Genomic DNA, 17,824 nt, shown 5'->3' on the forward strand with positions numbered 1-17,824 from the left:
ATGAAGGAAATCAAGAAGACCCTAGAAGAGCATAAAGAAGACATTGCAAGACTAAATAAAAAAAATGGATGATCTTATGGAAATTAAAGAAACTGTTGACCAAATTAAAAAGATTCTGGACACTCATAGTACAAGACTAGAGGAAGTTGAACAACGAATCAGTGACCTGGAAGATGACAGAATGGAAAATGAAAGCATAAAAGAAAGAATGGGGAAAAAAATTGAAAAACTCGAAATGGACCTCAGGGATATGATAGATAATATGAAACGTCCGAATATAAGACTCATTGGTGTCCCAGAAGGGGAAGAAAAGGGTAAAGGTCTAGGAAGAGTATTCAAAGAAATTGTTGGGGAAAACTTCCCAAATCTTCTAAACAACATAAATACACAAATCATAAATGCTCAGCGAACTCCAAATAGAATAAATCCAAAAAAACCCACTCCGAGACATATACTGATCACACTGTCAAACATAGAAGAGAAGGAGCAAGTTCTGAAAGCAGCAAGAGAAAAGCAATTCACCACATACAAAGGAAACAGCATAAGACTAAGTAGTGACTACTCAGCAGCAACCATGGAGGCGAGAAGGCAGTGGCACGATATATTTAAAATTCTGAGTGAGAGGAATTTCCAGCCAAGAATACTTTATCCAGCAGAGCTCTCCTTCAAATTTGAGGGAGAGCTTAAATTTTTCACAGACAAAGAAATGCTGAGAGAATTTGCTAACAAGAGACCTGCCCTACTGGAGATACTAAAGGGAGCCCTACAGACAGAGAAACAAAGACAGGACAGAGAGACTTGGAGAAAGGTTCAGTACTAAAGAGATTCGGTATGGGTACAATAAAGGATATTAATAGAGAGAGGGAAAAATATGGCAAACATAATCCAAAGGATAAGATGGCCGATTCAAGAAATGCCTTCACGGTTTTAACGTTGAATGTAAATGGATTAAACTCCCCAATTAAAACATATAGATTCGCAGAATGGATAAAAAAAAATGAACCATCAATATGTTGCATACAAGAGACTCATCTTAGACACAGGGACACAAAGAAACTGAAAGTGAAAGGATGGAAAAAAATATTTCATGCAAGCTACAGCCAAAAGAAAGCAGGTGTAGCAATATTAATCTCAGATAAAATAGACTTCAAATGCAGGGATGTTTTGAGAGACAAAGAAGGCCACTACATACTAATAAAAGGGGCAATTCAGCAAGAAGAAATAACAATCGTAAATGTCTATGCACCCAATCAAGGTGCCACAAAATACATGAGAGAAACATTGGCAAAACTAAAGGAAGCAATTGATGTTTCCACAATAATTGTGGGAGACTTCAACACATCACTCTCTCCTATAGATAGATCAACCAGACAGAAGACCAATAAGGAAATTGAAAACCTAAACAATCTGATATATGAATTAGATTTAACAGACATCTACAGGACATTACATCCCAAATCACCAGGATACACATACTTTTCTAGTGCTCACGGAACTTTCTCCAGAATAGATCATATGCTGGGACATAAAACAAGCCTCAATAAATTTAAAAAGATTGAAATTATTCAAAGCACATTCTCTGACCACAATGGAATACAATTAGAAGTCAATAACCATCAGAGACTTAGAAAATTCACAAATACCTGGAGGTTAAACAACACACTCCTAAACAATCAGTGGGTTAAAGAAGAAATAGCAAGAGAAATTGCTAAATATATAGAGACGAATGAAAATGAGAACACAACATACCAAAACCTATGGGATGCAGCAAAAGCAGTGCTAAGGGGGAAATTTATAGCACTAAACGCATATATTAAAAAGGAAGAAAGAGCCAAAATCAAAGAACTAATGGATCAACTGAAGAAGCTAGAAAATGAACAGCAAACCAATCCTAAACCAAGTACAAGAAAAGAAATAACAAGGATTAAAGCAGAAATAAATGACATAGAGAACAAAAAAACAATAGAGAGGATAAATATCACCAAAAGTTCGTTCTTTGAGAAGATCAACAAGATTGACAAGCCCCTAGCTAGACTGACAAAATCAAAAAGAGAGAAGACCCATATAAACAAAATAATGAATGAAAAAGGTGACATAACTGCAGATCCTGAAGAAATTAAAAAAATTATAAGAGGATACTATGAACAACTGTATGGCAACAAACTGGATAATGTAGAAGAAATGGACAATTTCCTGGAAACATATGAACAACCTAGACTGACCAGAGAAGAAATAGAAGACCTCAACCAACCCATCACAAGCAAAGAGATCCAATCAGTCATCAAAAATCTTCCCACAAATAAATGCCCAGGGCCAGATGGCTTCACAGGGGAATTCTACCAAACTTTCCAGAAAGAACTGACACCAATCTTACTCAAACTCTTTCAAAACATTGAAGAAAATGGAACACTACCTAACTCATTTTATGAAGCTAACATCAATCTAATACCAAAACCAGGCAAAGATGCTACAAAAAAGGAAAACTACCGGCCAATCTCCCTAATGAATATAGATGCAAAAATCCTCAACAAAATACTTGCAAATCGAATCCAAAGACACATTAAAAAAATCATACACCCTGACCAAGTGGGGTTCAGTCCAGGCATGCAAGGATGGTTCAACATAAGAAAAACAATCAATGTATTACAACACATTAAAAACTCGAAAGGGAAAAATCAATTGATCATCTCAATAGATGCTGAAAAAGCATTTGACAAAATCCAACATCCCTTTTTGATAAAAACACTTCAAAAGGTAGGAATTGAAGGAAACTTCCTCAACATGATAAAGAGCATATATGAAAAACCCACAGCCAGCATAGTACTCAATGGTGAGAGACTGAAAGCCTTCCCTCTAAGATCAGGAACAAGACAAGGATGCCCGCTGTCACCACTGTTATTCAACATTGTGCTGGAAGTGCTAGCCAGGGCAATCCGGCAAGACAAAGAAATAAAAGGCATCCAAATTGGAAAAGAAGAAGTAAAACTGTCATTGTTTGCAGATGATATGATCTTATATCTAGAAAACCCTGAGAAATCAACGATACACCTACTAGAGCTAATAAACAAATTTAGCAAAGTAGCGGGATACAAGATTAATGCACATAAGTCAGTAATGTTTCTATATGCTAGAAATGAACAAACTGAAGAGACACTCAAGAAAAAGATACCATTTTCAATAGCAACTAAAAAAATCAAGTACCTAGGAATAAACTTAACCAAAGATGTAAAAGACCTATACAAAGAAAACTACATAACTCTACTAAAAGAAATAGAAGGGGACCTTAAAAGATGGAAAAATATTCCATGTTCATGGATAGGAAGGCTAAATGTGATTAAGATGTCAATTCTACCCAAACTCATCTACAGATTCAATGCAATCCCAATCAAAATTCCAACAACCTACTTTGCAGACTTGGAAAAGCTAGTTATCAAATTTATTTGGAAAGGGAAGATGCCTCGAATTGCTAAAGACACTCTAAAAAAGAAAAACGAAGTGGGAGGACTTACACTCCCTGACTTTGAAGCTTATTATAAAGCCACAGTTGCCAAAACAGCATGGTACTGGCACAAAGATAGACATATAGATCAATGGAATCGAATTGAGAATTCAGAGATAGACCCTCAGATCTATGGCCGACTGATCTTTGATAAGGCCCCCAAAGTCACCGAACTGAGCCATAATGGTCTTTTCAACAAATGGGGCTGGGAGAGTTGGATATCCATATCCAAAAGAATGAAAGAGGACCCCTACCTCACCCCCTACACAAAAATTAACTCAAAATGGACCAAAGATCTCAATATAAAAGAAAGTACCATAAAACTCCTAGAAGATAATGTAGGAAAACATCTTCAAGACCTTGTATTAGGCGGCCACTTCCTAGACTTTACACCCAAAGCACAAGCAACAAAAGAGAAAATAGATAAATGGGAACTCCTCAAGCTTAGAAGTTTCTGCACCTCAAAGGAATTTCTCAAAAAGGTAAAGAGGCAGCCAACTCAATGGGAAAAAATTTTTGGAAACCATGTATCTGACAAAAGACTGATATCTTGCATATACAAAGAAATTCTACAACTCAATGACAATAGTACAGACAGCCCAATTATAAAATGGGCAATAGATATGAAAAGACAGTTCTCTGAAGAGGAAATACAAATGGCCAAGAAACACATGAAAAAATGTTCAGCTTCACTAGCTATTAGAGAGATGCAAATTAAGACCACAATGAGATACCATCTAACACCGGTTAGAATGGCTGCCATTAAACAAACAGGAAACTACAAATGCTGGAGGGGATGTGGAGAAATTGGAACTCTTATTCATTGTTGGTGGGACTGTATAATGGTTCAGCCACTCTGGAAGACAGTCTGGCAGTTCCTTAGAAAACTAGATATAGAGCTACCATTCGATCCAGCGATTGCACTTCTCGGTATATACCCGGAAGATCGGAAAGCAGTGACACGAACAGATATCTGCACGCCAATGTTCATAGCAGCACTATTCACAATTGCCAAGAGATGGAAACAACCCAAATGTCCTTCAACAGATGAGTGGATAAATAAAATGTGGTATATACACACGATGGAATACTACACGGCAGTAAGAAGGAACGATCTGGTGAAACATATGACAACATGGATGAACCTTGAAGACATAATGCTGAGCGAAATAAGCCAGGCACAAAAAGAGAAATATTATATGCTACCACTAATGTGAACTTTGAAAAATGTAAAACAAATGGTTTATAATGTAGAATGTAGGGGAACTAGCAGTAGAGAGCAATTAAGGAAGGGGGAACAATAATCCAAGAAGAACAGATAAGCTATTTAACGTTCTGGGGATGCCCAGAAATGACTATGGTCTGTTAATTTCTGATGGATGTAGTAGGAACAAGTTCACTGAAATGTTGCTATAGTATGTAACTTTCTTGGGGTAAAGTAGGAACATGTTGGAAGTTAAGCAGTTATCTTAGGTTAGTTGTCTTTTTCTTACTCCCTTGCTATGGTCTCTTTGAAATGTTCTTTTATTGTATGTTTGTTTTCTTTTTAACTTTTTTTTTCATACAGTTGATTTGAAAAAAGAAGGGAAAGTTAAAAAAAAAAAAAAGAAAAAGAAAAAAGACAAACAAGGAAAAAAAAAAAAAAAGATGTAGTGCCCCCTTGAGGAGCCTGTGGAGAATGCAGGGGTATTCGCCTACCCCACCTCCATGGTTGCTAACATGACCACAGACATAGGGGACTGGTGGTTTGATGGGTTGAGCCCTCTACCATAAGTTTTACCCTTGGGAAGACGGTTGCTGCAAAGGAGAGGCTAGGCCTCCCTGTATTTGTGCCTAAGAGTCTCCTCCTGAATGCCTCTTTGTTGCTCAGATGTGGCCCTCTCTCTCTGGCTAAGCCAACTTGAAAGGTGAAATCACTGCCCTCCCCCCTACGTGGGATCAGACACCCAGGGAAGTGAATCTCCCTGGCAACGTGGAATATGACTCCCGGGGAGGAATGTAGACCCGGCATCGTGGGATGGAGAACATCTTCTTGACCAAAAGGGGGATGTGAAAGGAAATGAAATAAGCTTCAGTGGCAGAGAGATTCCAAAACGAGCCGAGAGATCACTCTGGTGGGCACTCTTATGCACACTTTAGACAACCTTTTTTAGGTTCTAAAGAATTGGGGTAGCTGGTGGTGGATACCTGAAACTATTAAACTACAACCCAGAACCCATGAATCTCGAAGACAGTTGTATAAAAATGTAGCTTATGAGGGGTGACAGTGGGATTGGGAATGCCATAAGGACCAAACTCCACTTTGTCTAGTTTATGGATGGATGTGTAGAAAAGTAGGGGAAGCAAACAAACAGACAAAGGTACCTAGTGTTCTTTTTTACTTCAATTGCTCTTTTTCACTCTAATTATTATTCTTGTTATTTTTGTGTGTGTGCTAATGAAGGTGTCAGGGATTGATTTAGGTGATGAATGTACAACTATGTGATGGTACTGTGAACAATCGAAAGTACAATTTGTTTTGTATGACTACGTAGTATGTGAATATATCTCAATAAAATGATGATTAAAAAAAAAAAAAGAATGAATGGTTTAAAATGTTCATCTGAAATAGTGGTACAGAATAAAATCCTAGATAAGTAAAGAATCAATTAAAAAAGAAATGTCTACTGGTCAGGTTACCATGGGATATACAAAAATCTTTTGGGCACAACTGCATTGACTGTGTTTAGAATTAACTCCTTGTGAGAACTACAAATAGAAAATTCCACATTATAGAGAGAACTTGGAACTTAAGAGTCTGAAAAAATGGTTTGCCTCTTCTGGCTAGGCAGATCTTGTAGGAATGTGAATCTTGGGCAAGCACTTCAATGAGTCTCAACTTGATTATTGATCTTGAGAAAATTGACTGTTTTCCAGCTCTAAAAGTCAACGATTCTAGTTGTTTTAAAAAACTGCATTTGATGTTTAATTTAGAGTATGAAAGAAAGGAGCATGTGGCAGGTTGATGTATTATGTCCCCCAAAATGCCATTATCTTTGATGCAATCTTGGATGGGCAGACATATTAGTGTTGATTAGATTTTGGAATCCTTTGAGTATTTCCATGGAGATGCGCCCCACCCAACTGTGGGTGATGACTTTGGTTGGATAATTTCCATGGTGGTGTTGCCCCGCCCATTCAGGGTGGGTCTGAATTAAATTACTGGAGCACTATATAAGCTCAGACAGAAGGAGCAAGCTTGCTACAGCAAAGAGGGACACTTTGAAGAATACACAGAAGCTGAGAGAGTAGCTGCAGATGAAAGACAGTTTGAAGACAGCCATTGAAAGCACACTCTTGCTCCAGAGAAGCTAAGAGAGGACAAATGCCCCAAGAGCAACTGAGAATGACATTTTGAAGAGGAGCTGCGGCCTAGAGAGGAACATCCTGGGAGAAAGCTATTTTGAAATCAGAACTTGGAGCAGACGCCAGTCATGTGCCTTCCTAGCTAAATGCCACTGGCCATCCTCCAGTGAAGGTACCCATTTGTTGATGACTTACCTTGGACACTTTATGGCCTTAAGACAGTAACTGTGTAACCAAATAAACCCCTTTTATAAAAGCCAAAAAAAAAAAAAAAAAAAAGAAGTAAGGTAACCTAGATGAAATAAACAAAAATTCCTAGAAACATGCAAACTACTTACACTGATTTAAGAATAAATAAAAGACCTCGGCAGTTCAATAACAAGTAAAAAGATTGTATAGGTAATCAAAAACCTCCCCCAAAAGAAAAGCCTAAGACCAGATGGATGCACTGGTGAATTTTACCAAACATACTAGGAAGAATGAACACCAGTCCTGTTCAAACTCTTCCAAAAATTGAAGAAGAGGGAACACTCCCTAATTCATTCCATGAGACCAACATCACCCTCATACCAAAGCCAGGTAAAGGTACCACAAGAAAATAAAAATACAAACCAATATTCCTTATGAACATAAATGCAAAACTCCTGAACAAAATATAGCAAACTAAATTCAACTTCCATGTGAGACCAAGGGAAGAGATGTGTATTTGGTGCAGGATCTATATTTTCTAAATGGTATAACTCTACAGTCAGTTTGTTCAAACACCACAATTACATGGAACTTGGAATAGGAAGTGAGATACGGTAGGTTAGTATAGGTTAGAGTGAAATAGTGACACATTCCAAAGTAATTTGGGCAGAGAATAAAAAATATATTTACAGCCTCCCCCCCCCCGCCCCGAGGAGCGGGGGGAAGGTGCAGAAGTGTTGGACATCCTCACCTGGACTGGTGTTGATGTCACAAACATTGGGACTGGCGGTTTGATGTGCAAAGCCCTCGATCATGGGACTTGCCCTTATGAAGCTCGTTACTGCAAAGGAGAGGCTAAACTTGCATATAGTTGTGCCTATGAGTCTCCCCCTGAGTACCTCTTTGTTGCTCAGGTGTGGTCCTCTCTCTCTCTCTAACTAAGCCACTTTGGCAGGTGAACTCACTGCCCTCTCCCCTATGTGGGACCCGACTTCCAGGGGTGTAAATCTCCCTGGCAATGCAGGATATGACTCCCGGGGATGAATCTGGACCCAGCATCGTGGGATTGAGAATATCTTCTTGACCAAAAGGGGGATGCAAAATGAGATGAAATAGTTTCAGTGGCTGAGAGATTTCAAATGGAGTCGAGAGGTCACTCTGGTGGACATTCTTATGCACTATATAGATAACACCTCTTAGGTTTTAATGTCTTGGAATAGCTAGAAGTAAATACCTGAAACTACCAAACTCCAACCCAGTAGTCTGGACTCCTGAAGACGATTATATAATAATGTAGATTACAAGGGGTGACAGTGTGATTGTGAAAACTTTGTGGATCACACTCCCTTTATCTAGTATATGGATGAATGAGTAGAAAAATGGGGATAAAAACTAAATGACAAATAGGGTGGGATGGGGGGGATGGTTTGGGTGTTCTTTTTTTACTTTTATTTTTTATTCTTATTCTGATTCTTTCTGATGTAAGGAATATGTTCAGAAATAGATTGTGGTGATGAATGCATAACTATATGATCGTACTGTGAACAGTTGATTGTATACCATGGATGATTGTATGGTATGTGAATATATTTCAATAAAACTGAATTTAAAAAAAAGAGAACATTAGATGAATTAAACACCATGATCAAGTGGGATTTATCCCAGGTATGCAAGTGGGGCACAACATAAGAAAATCAATTAATGTAATACACCATGTTAATAGAACAAAGGAAAAAAAAACACATGATCATCTCAATTGATACAGAAAAGGCATTTGACAAAATCCAACATCCCTTCTTGATAAAAACAGTTGGAAACTAGGAATTGAAGGAAACTTCCTCAACATGATAAAGTGTATATAAAAAAAAAAAAAAAAACAACTCACTGCTAACATCATACTCAATAGTGAAAGACTGAAAGCGTTCCCTCCAAGAATAGGAAAAAGACAGGATGCCCACTGTCACCACTGTTACTGAACACTGTACTGGAAGTTCTAGCCAGAGAAGTTAGGCAAGACAAAGAAATAGAAGGCATCTAAATTGGAAATGAAGAACTGAAGCTTTCCTTATTTGTAGTTTACATGATCTTATGTACATAGGTTTTGGTTTGCTAAAGCTGCAAAAATGCAATATACCAGAAATGGCTTGCCTTTTACAATGGGGATTTATTAGCTTTCACATTTACATTTCTCAGGCTGTGAAAATGCCCCAATTAAGACATCAACAGGATACCTTCTCTGAAGACAGGCTGCTGGCATCTGGGGTTCCTCTGACAGATAGCAAGGCACATGGCCAGCGTCTGCTGGTCCTTCACACCCAGATCTCATTGCTTTCAACTTCTGGTTCCAGTGGCTTCCTCTCTGAGCTTCCATGGGTCCTCTCTTAGCTTCTCTGGGGCTTTTCTCACTAAGCTCTTTCAGCTTTTTCTGTCTTTTATCCTCTCATAGAGGACTGAAAGGATTAAGACCCAGTGAAAGGCTTAAGACCCATGTTAAATGGGATGGGCTACATTTCAAATTGAAATAATGTAACCAAAAGGTCCCAGATACAATAGGTCTATACCCACAGGAATGGTTAAAAGATGATGACCTTTTCTGGGGTACAAAACAGCTTAAACCAGCACAACATAAAATCCTGAAAAACCCACAACATAGCTACTAGAGCTAACTAAATTCAGCAAAGTGGCGGAGTACAAATCAACATGCAAAAAACGGTAGTGTCTCTATATAGTATTTTTTTGGCTGTTTTCCATCTCCATTTTTATTGAAATACAAAAAGTGCAAATGGTAAAATACATGCTTGGTGCCAAGGAAGTCATTAAGTGTGAATGTGAACACTTGATTTACAGTACAAGTGCCCCCAGGTACTACTGACTGATGGGGCAGAGGACAGGGTTGAAAGAACAAATAGGTCCAAAAGTCTCCCTGGTAAATGGGGCTGTGAGATACTTGATATGCAAAGAGAGCAGAAAGCAGAGAGGTCCAGGCACAGCTAGAAACACAGAGACTGACAGAACCAGCAGCAGCTCCTAGGGCCCTGGGGCGAGAGCCCAGAGAGGTCTTGCAGATGGGCCCAGCTGTTCAGTGGGGACCCCCATGGTATGGGCTCCAGAGCTGCCCTGGCCAAGGCTGTGAGGGCAGTGCCACTGTGCAGGTACTTTCCTGCTGCCGGGTAACAAGGTTGCAGGAAAGGGTGAAGGTGGGGAGCCCACAGAGGGGAGGAGTGTAATCCTAAGGGATGGAGCTGGAATGAGGGCTATTAATCATGATTAATCATGATTGGGGTCCTGGTTTTCTGAAAGACAACAGGGCTCTGGGATCCCATGCTCTGAGGGGTTGCTCTGTTAGCCAAGTCTCCTGCACCCCTCTTGTGGCACTCGGCCTCCACCCCAACCCCGCCAAGATGCCACCTGCTGGATGGGGCCACCACAGCTTCTGAGGCACTGAGCCACCTCTGGCTAGAGCAGGAACCAGTCTGACTCTACAGACAGGTCCATCTGAGCCTGTAGGTTGAGGATCTGACCAGGTGAGAAGGGAGGAAAGACAGAGAGAGGTGTGAGACTGCTTGTCACTGATCAGACCAGAAGCTAGGTGACTCTCAGGGGTGGGAGTGGGGTGTCTATATTTAGAACGGATGTTGGAACTGGCTGAGGTCCCCTCTGAGCCCTGTCACCCCCAAGCTGCCAGTCCTGGGAAAACCAGGGGATTGAGAACCCCGGGGGGCAGTACCATTTGGGAAAGGCTGACCCAAGGTGTGAGGAAAGGAAAGAGGCATAAATAGGAAGCAGACACCAGCCTTGTCATTCCTTGGCTGTGAAAATACTCAAGGCTGAACTGTCAGAGGGGAAGGACATGAGCAGGCTGCTTGCATCCAGGCCTTCATGCTGCAAGACTTCTAAAGGGCAGGACAACCAACCCGGGCAGGGAAGATCCTCAGCATGGCCAGGCCCAAGCCAAGGAGCTCAGCCTTTCATTCTCCAGCAATCAGGAAGGACCAGCCCCAGCCACCAATCCAGCTGGCAGCGATTTTGTCATCTACAGTTGCTGGGGAAATAAGGGCAGGAGAAAGAAGGAGAGGGGGTGCTGGAGTTCAGTCCTTTTCCAGCTGGAAAGGCCAAGCCCAGCTCTGGAGAGTCCAGCAGGAACCGGGGCTCCAGAGGGGCAGTGAGAAGTATAAGGCAAAGAAAAATGTCTCTAGTAACAGCGAGGCCTCCAGGACCATGAGGAGGGCTGGACAGAAGGGGAAGGAGGAACTACCAGGTTGGCTGGCTCCAGGTTCTACCTCCTGGCAGCTTCATGGCCCCTTCCTGGGCAGGAGCCCCAGGCTCCTGTAAGGCTGATGCAAGGAGGAAAAGTCCAAAACCAAGCTGTCAAGAGAAGGGGCTGGTGGGGCAGGGACTGGGCTCAGAGCCGCCTTGGGTCAGGGCTAGGGAACAACTCCCCTTGATGATCCAGCAGAAACTTGGTGAAGGTTTTGATAGGGTTAATGGACTTGAGGGTGATGGTGGCATCCTTGGCCCACAGCAGGTTAGAGCCAAAGACCACAGCCAGGTTGGTGTTGGTCATATTGTTCTGGTCACAGTGAGCAGAAACCTGAACCAGGAAGGCCGTCCTCCTCAGCACCTGGTAGTCCTCCTCCGGCAGTGTCCAGAGGACCTGCAGTGTCACCTCCACTCTGGCTTTCATCAATGTTGAGGAAGCAAACAATGTGGGGGTAGAGATCAAAGGTGAGCAGGGGCTCGGGAAGCTCCCGGAGGAAAGTCTTGAGGATGACTGCGGGCAGGTGCAACTCATTGTACTGGTCAAAGTCCACAGGCAGCCCCATGTTGTACTTCTGCTGCACTTCCCGTACAACTTGGGTGTTGGCTGACCTCCGGAAAATCCCCTTGGTGGTGAGAGCGTGGGCTTGTAAGTAGGCAATGGTCTCCCGGAGCATGATCTGAATGGGCTCCTGCTCTGGGCTCTTCTCCTGGAGGTGTTGCAATGAGACCCCAAACTGCTGGTTGGGCAGAGGGGGCCATGGTGGCATGGACTTGGGTGCAGTTGCAGGGCTCTTCTGTGTGGATTTGAGGAAGTCGTCATACTTGAGCACTTGGCAAGGGATCCCCAGTTGTTCCAGCTTCACATGTTCGCTCAGCTCACTCAGGTAATTCATGTAGAAGATCTACCACACAAACTTGAAGCTAATGAGGGGTTTAAAGAGGATGAGCAGGGTCTTGATGAACATGGTGGGGTGCACGATGTACAGGGCCTTGATGTTCTTCTTGTACTAGCAGTCAAACTCCTGCTAGGCATCCCGGAGCCAGCTAAGAGAGGGCTTGTTGTCGCTGGTCAGGCCATGGTGCAGGTAGAGCAGTGTGTAGTCCCTCTCCAAGTATTGATCCAGGTGTGCTTCAGGTACCCCAGGAGCTTGCTGTGGTCCAGGTGGCTAGGAGACATTTGACAGGCACTAAACACAATAATCTTCCACCCATACTTGTCATCTCCTGCCACCTCCACTATCTGATGCTGGGTGATGTCATAGTAAGGGTTGTCCCACTTCAGGTGTGTGAAGGGTTCCAGGGAACTGCTTTTGGAGTCATCTGACTTGGGAAATTCAGGCATCTCGTCTTAGGGCCAGTTCGTCTCATTGATGGAGGCCAGCTTCAGCTGGTTCAGAGCCTGGCTGGTGTCATCTAAGGTCAGGTCATCCTGCAGCTCTGAGAGCGGGTCCATGGCCAAGCCTGTCCCCCACTGCTTAACCCTGCAGAACCTGAAAAGAAAACGCACTTGGGCACTGCTCCATCTTCTATATAGTATTAATGAACAATCTGAAGTGGAAATCAAGAAAAAAATTCTTTTCAATAACAACTAAAAGAATCAAATGTCTAAGAATAAATCTACCCAAGGATGTAAAGACTTGTACACAGGAAACTATGAAACATTACTAAGAGAAATCAAAGAAGACCTAAATAAATTGATTAAATGTTCATAAGGACATTATGTGTTCATAAGATTAAATATTATTAAGATGTCAATTCTACCCAAAGCTATTTACACATTCAATGCAATCCCAATCAAAATTCCAACAGCCTTCTTTGTAGAAATGGAAAAGTCAATCATCTCATTGATATGGAAGGGTAAGGTGTCCTGAATACACAAAGCCATCTTGAAAAAGAGCAATGAAGTTGAAGAACTCACACTTCTTAAAAATACACACCTCTGGCCATTTCTCCTAAGCAAAATGAGCAATGAGGTACACAGTTTGAAGTTCTTCCCACTGGGTAGATTTCCCTTCACCAATGTCATTCAGGGATGTCCCAGAAAGGGACTAAATTGGTACAGCTGTCCATTTTTGGGTGGTATCTGCATAATTTGGTAGCTGTAAACTAGGCCCCAGTTTTCTCTTCCTCAGTCACCTGATCTCAACAACTTATCCTTCACCTTAGAGGGGATATCTCAACATGACCTACACCACTGGAAACCTAGAAATTTCATTAAGGTGGAAGGCCCCTGAATTTTAGTCACATTTATTTTCCACCATGCAAATGTCTTGCGAATATATCTAGCGTAGCTTCTATTTCTTGGACACTAGGTCTAATCAGCATAATATCATCAGTGTAATGGACCAGTGTGAGGTCTTGTGGAAAGGAAAGGTGATCAAGTTCCCTGTGGACTAGATTGACATAGAGCTTAAGAGTTGATATACCCTTGAGGTAAGACAGTGAAGGTGTATATCTGGCCTTAACAGCTGAAAGCAAACTACTCTGATGGGCTTTACTAACAGGTATCCAAGAAAAGCATTGGCTAGATTAATAGCTACACACCAGGTACTAGGAGATGTGTTAATTTGCTTAGGCAATGAAACCACATCTGGAATAGTAGCTGCAATTGGAGTCACCACCTGGTTGAATTTACAATAATCTACTGTAATTCTCTGAGATTCACATGTTTTCTGCACAGGAAAAATAAGTGAGGTGAATGGGGATGTGGTGGGAATCATTATTCCTGCATCTTTCTAATTCTTGGTGGTGGTGCTAATCTTTGAAATACCTCCAGGAATGTGATATACCTTTTGGTTTACTATTTCCCTAGGTAGATGCCATTCTAGTTGCTTTCACTTGGACTTTCCTACCATAATAGCCCTCACTCCACAGGTCAGGGAAACAATGTAGAGATTTTGCCAGTCCTGAGTACATCTATTCTAATTATGTATTCTGGAACTGGGGAAATAACCACAGGATAGGTTTAGGGACCTACTGGATCCACTTCAAGATGGACCTGAGATAAAACTCCATTGATCACCTGACCTCCATAAGCACCTATTCTCACTGATAGACCACAGTGATGTTTTGGGTCTCCTAGAATAAGTGTCAGTTGAGAGCCAATGTCCAATAATTTCCCCAAAGTCTATTTCCTTTTTGCAAAAATTCAGTCACCCTGGGTAAAAGGCTATAGGTCCCTTGGAAAGGGTGGGAGACAGATTAACAGCATAAATTTTGGCAACGTAGTGGGATCCTTCCTTAAGGGGATCCAGCCTCCCCTTCATTCAAGGGGTCTGGATATGTAAACTGTCTCAAATCTGGAAATTGTTAGAGGGGCCATGACTTTCTGTTTTGGTGATTCAAGTTAGATTTCTGTTCGCTTGACCTAGAACATTTTTGCTTATACAGAGCAAGCAAGAATTTAGTAGACTTCCCATCTATTTCTTTTCTAGGGACATCATGATCAACCAGCCAACATCACAGGTCTATGAGTCATACTATTCTGATTACTGTGTTGACACCACTGTCCATTACAGTAATCACACCCACCTTGTATTTGGCGATTAAATGCTACCACTTGATTCCTGCAACTCTGAGATCCAATTACCCCCATTCCATTCAGGAATCCTAGCTTTGTGGCAGCAGTTCCCACTTTTATTTCTGATCAACAGAGAATAATGACCACAGAGCTCTTCAAAGACCCTGGGGCTCCCATCACATGTTTATTCCTCACAGTGGTGATGCAAGATGTATCCCTTAGATGCTTCCACAGTGACTGAGCAGATATTTCATGACAAATCCACTCTAACATTCCAATCTTTCAAGCTTTCGATATACCAAGGCATTTCTGACATTCCAACTTCTCTTAGTATAAACCACCTTTTGGTCCATGTTTCTTCCAAACAAACAAACAGACTGTTAGAGCTCTTTTAAACCCCTTGAGCTACAAACATTGAATCCAGAATCTCTGCTTAGCAGACGTATATCAATAAATTCAGCCAGATCCAACTTTATTTTCCTTCCACCATTACCACACCCTTAATATCCATTCTCATACACAGCCCCCTGAATTTTTCCTATATAAATTGGAAAAATCATGCAGTTTCTTTTTTGGTGCATAGCACACCTCCATGTGGGTTTCACTTTGCACCTCACCCTTTGGGGCCTGTTGGCTCTTCAATCTCCTTAAAGGACTAGAAGCTAGGAGGTCGATGGGGGTAGTTCCTGAGGAGAATCAGCAGTATCTTGCAAGGCAAATTCCTCAGGAAGGCCATTACAGCTTCTTCAGGCAAAGTAGGATTAACCTCCTCCAACAAGGGTGAAAAGTCTGTTTCTACTGGTAATGAAGATTCGGTATAATTGAGAAGTTTGTTATCTCCAGCTTCACTAAGATCTTCCCCTATGTCTACAATCCAATTTTCAGGATCTCATTCCTTCCCAATCAATGCCTCCACTTAACAGAAGATATTCTCCAAGGTTGGGAATTCAATTTAAACTGTAATCCAGCCACTAGCAGGATGAGACTCTGGGTTTGGTTTTCAGAAATCTCATCCCTGTGGCTACAGAAGATAAGGGTTTCTTTCAAAACAGACACAGACACTTTCAGGTCATTTGTGTGGATCTTGAGCTGGGAATTTGAAGCCCTGACCTCATCCTTTTTTTTCTATGATTTCTCCAGCACAGTTAAAAGCAACCAACCTGTCCCATTAGACTCATTAGTTTAACTAAAATGTTCTAAGGTAGCAAATATATGGTCACCTAGAAACTTACCATTTATAAATACTTAGTTAGGAGTACCCAATGGCAATATTTTGTATATCTATTTTGCCACATCATGCCATGGATTACCAGTGCCCTCTATACCACTGGAAATAGAGTCATTTGTGTTTTTAAATCAAATCAAATTATAGAACCAACTCCAGAAAACCCAGAACCAATTTAGAAAACTCATTCTTAAGATTCTCTTCCTCTAGAACAACTTCTGGTACTAAAGTATGTATCATTCAGGTTTCTACCAGAAAAACAGAAACAATATATGATTTATGTCAAAGAATTGGCTTGCACAATTACGGGGTCTAACTGGCAATCTATTGGTAGGCCAACAGGCAGGAGCTGACAATACAGTCCATAGGCAGAATTTCTTCTTCCTCAGGGAAACCTCAGTTTTGCTCTTAAGGCCTTTCATCTAATTTGATGTGGCACCCTACATTATTGAGGATAATCTCCTTTACTTAAAGTCAACTGATTGCAAATATTAACCATATGTACAAAATACCTTCACAGTAACACTTGAATTAGTATTGGTGAATTACTGGGTACTACAGCCCAGCTTTAAATTGACCCATGAAACTAACCATCACAAATGCTTTAAACAAGTAAGTATCCCAACATTTGCTGAGGGGTTCTGTGTGTTGGGACATGTCTTCAAGGATTTGTACATTTATAATTCTGACTTAGTCTTCACTTCCTGCTTGTGCAGAGACTAATGGTCAGCCAGAGCTGAGAGATTAGGATCTTCTCAGGTCTTCTCTTGGCATGCGCACAGTCCTTCACATGTTCATGACCTAGATTCCCAGGAATAAGTCAGAGCTTTTGAAAACTCCCTATGGATTTCTCATTCTCCAGATTTCCCCTTTAAGTTTTTGGCTAGCCTCTTCTTTGTTTCAACTGGTATTGCTACTTCAGGAAGCTGTGCTGGTAAACAATTGTGGCTGATTACTTTTGCTAAATGCCTTGGGTGTATGTTTTCTGATTGAGCAAACTGAGAGACAGGTCAAATAAAGACAAATCCTATGAGTAGGACTTTTTCAGGGAGCTACCAGACAGGTCAAATGGTGACAATTTTCTGGACATGGGACTTTAGGGGATGCTCCAAACCTGTTCTTCCTCCTCCAGTGGCTCCTAGGCTGCTGGAGGAGGATTCTGCAGACCTGGAGAGAGGGCGATGAGAACAGGACAGGTTACAACATCACAAAGATCATTGTTCTTACTAAGATTCATCCATTTTTCTTGAATAAGTATTCTTTGGATTGTTGTAAGGTTTATGTTGATTTTTGAGCATTTTTGCCAGTGTTCTTCTTGATTTTATGGAGGAATAGATTTTTGGAGAGCTTTACTCTGCCATTCTGGAAGTGCTTCTCACTGTTTACTGTTTTAAAATAACATCACTGAGGCATAATTTACATATAACAAATGGCACAAATGAAATTTGACATATGTATATACCCATGAACCTATTGCCACAATTGAGTGTATGTATCTATCACCATCAAAAGTACTTTCATGCCCCTTTGTAATCCCTCTCTTCTGCACCCCATCCCCTTCTCTAGGCAAATACTCATGTGCTTTCTGTCACTACAGATTAGACTGCATTTTTAGTGTCATATATATGGTGTCATAAAGTATGTACTTTTTTGTCTTTATTCTTTTATGCAACACTATTATTTTGAGATTCATTCATGTTCTGTGTATCAAAAGTTCATTCTTTTTTTATTGATGGGTAGTATTCCTTTTTATGATGTATCCGAGTTTGTTCAACCATTCATCCAT

General features: G+C 41.1%; 1 pseudogene; it reads right to left on the bottom strand.

The window, feature by feature from the left end:
• Positions 1 to 11,435: 11,435 nt before the first annotated feature.
• Positions 11,436 to 12,761, bottom strand: LOC119523488 (annotated as a pseudogene).
• Between the last annotated feature and the right edge of the window lie 5,063 nt (positions 12,762 to 17,824).

Source organism: Choloepus didactylus, chromosome X (genome assembly GCF_015220235.1).
Source record: "Choloepus didactylus isolate mChoDid1 chromosome X, mChoDid1.pri, whole genome shotgun sequence".
NCBI lineage: Eukaryota > Metazoa > Chordata > Mammalia > Pilosa > Megalonychidae > Choloepus > Choloepus didactylus.